At 37.0% G+C, this 2,134-nt stretch overlaps 1 long non-coding RNA gene across 1 annotated transcript; it reads right to left on the reverse strand.

Annotated features, from left to right (window-relative positions):
* Nucleotides 1–461: 461 nt before the first annotated feature.
* LOC106899810 lies at nucleotides 462–1,928 on the reverse strand. The gene is made up of 3 exons (XR_001414087.1): nucleotides 1,870–1,928; nucleotides 1,087–1,161; nucleotides 462–533 (listed from the first exon to the last, which is right to left on the reverse strand). It is a non-coding gene; the product is annotated as an uncharacterized LOC106899810 (long non-coding RNA).
* Nucleotides 1,929–2,134: the final 206 nt, after the last annotated feature.

The following is a 2,134-nucleotide window of genomic DNA, read 5'->3' on the forward strand; positions in this document are numbered from 1 at the left end:
TGATTAAAACAGAATTCATAAAAAGCAGAAGTTTGGAAAGTTACAGGCACAGACCTTATTGCTGGCACCAGGCTGTTTTATACTGACAAGCTCTCTTTGAAGGTAAGTTCTGACACTCCTCCAAAGAGATTCCCATTTGCTTTTGGTGTCCCTGTGCCGCCTTCCTGCTGCTTTACCCCGCACACCGGGTTGCTGCCTGCCAGGGCTGACGGAGACGGAGCCAGCCCACCCACTCTGCCAGCTCAGAGGTAAAGTTATGATTTATGAGCTTGAAACAGGTCAGACATCACAATTTGGGGTTTCGTAAGAAAAACACTATGACAAAAAGATGATTTGCTTCCAGATGCTCCGCTCCATGAGACCATTCACATCAGCTGTTACCAAGCACTTGAGAACAGTTTTATTAAAAACACAAGAGATGAAGATAACAAATACCTATCATCCAATAATGATTTACTTACATGGAACAACTTCTCAGTCTTCGGAAATACTGCTATGATGTCATATAACCTTATATTTGCTGATGTTGATCTCTACAAAAGGAGGAAACAATTACTACCTTGAATTCTGGCAGACGCCAGAGCTATGCACAATGATTATGACCAAAATAATGAGGAGAAAATCCCTCTTCCACTTTCAGGTACTAAAACAAAGCCAATAACCATCCCGTTACACAGTGGGTCTCCGCTGTGAGCCATACTGTGAAGTCACTCACTCTCATTTGGGGCTTGTCCCACCCACCACATAAGGCACTTATACCTTTTGCTTCAATCACATTGCATTAAACATAAACAGACACAGGGCTTGCTCATGGCCTTTGAGTTTACACACGGAAGTCCAGAAATCAAAGAAAAGAACTGAGGAACAGAATTGTTGTCCCATATTGACAAACGATCAAGGGAAGCCATACCCAGCCTTGTAAGTCTGCTTACATTCACGGTCACATTTGCTAAAGACACGATCAGAGAAATCACTGCTACGTGTCCCATAAAATCCACAAAGTTATCCCCCATACAATTTCCAAAGTTTTTTGTTCATTGAGAAAACAAAATAAAATTGGAAAATTAATATACTGAATATACTTACCAAGAGATTACAGTGGGAAGGATCAGAAACAACAAGTGTTAGCCGGGTTAAGACTTTAATCCTTTTAGTTGTTCCCTACAAAAAAGAAATAACACAAAAAAGCTTCAAAGCAAAAATCTGCAGTGACTTTCATGCTGTTCACTAGAAAAAGAAAACAGTGCCTTGTTCATATTCTTGCCTACACTAATTGTCTAAAGTCTGTAGTTACACTTTCCTATTTTATATTGATCTGATTGATATTATACCTGCCCTTTAGAAAGAATGACTTTGTTTTTGTGAGGAAGGGTCAACAGAAACAAGAAAGAAAGAAATAAAGAGGGGAAAAAAAAGTAAAATCATGCAGAAAAACTGAGTTTGTCTTAATACTGCTATGGCTCCCCAGGCAGGCCAGAACTGCAAGCAAATGCAGTTCCTGAATTAACGTATGTCAGTGATTTGACACACAGACATGGTGCATTACATCTGAATCTTGCTCCAACAAAACCAGGAAGTTATTTCCAAAACTCAAACTGCAAGAATTATACTGTAATTATTCAACTACAAGAAGATTCAAAATTCATATTAAGCAGTTTCTTTGATAATTTCTAAAATAATGAATAGAGCCTACTCAAACATGACTGTATCATTCTTCCAATGCTGGGATTTTTAACAATCAAGCAATGGACAATTTCCTCTTTTTCAATTAACACGTTATACACAAAATCACACATAAAAACATACCAAGGTAAAAAAAAAAATGTAACTCAGAGTAACAATACAGAGATGGAGTGCAACTAGACATACTTGTACAATAGGCAAAGATGGAAACAACTCTGAAGGAGATACTGGCTTGACGATTTCCTTAAAAGAGAACAAAACAAAGTTATTCAAAATGTCATATGTTAAGTTTACAATGTAAACAAAAGTTGTATTCCAGCCCTAAAACGAAATTTGCCATGCTAACTAAACTATTTCCCAGGGACAATGCACAGACCATATTAAAAGTTAACTCTCAGGCATATTATATATATTATATTATTATATATTTTATATATATTGTATAATTATA

Source organism: Calidris pugnax, unplaced genomic scaffold, assembly GCF_001431845.1.
Source record: "Calidris pugnax isolate Ruff unplaced genomic scaffold, ASM143184v1 scaffold867, whole genome shotgun sequence".
NCBI classification, from domain to species: Eukaryota; Metazoa; Chordata; class Aves; order Charadriiformes; family Scolopacidae; genus Calidris; species Calidris pugnax.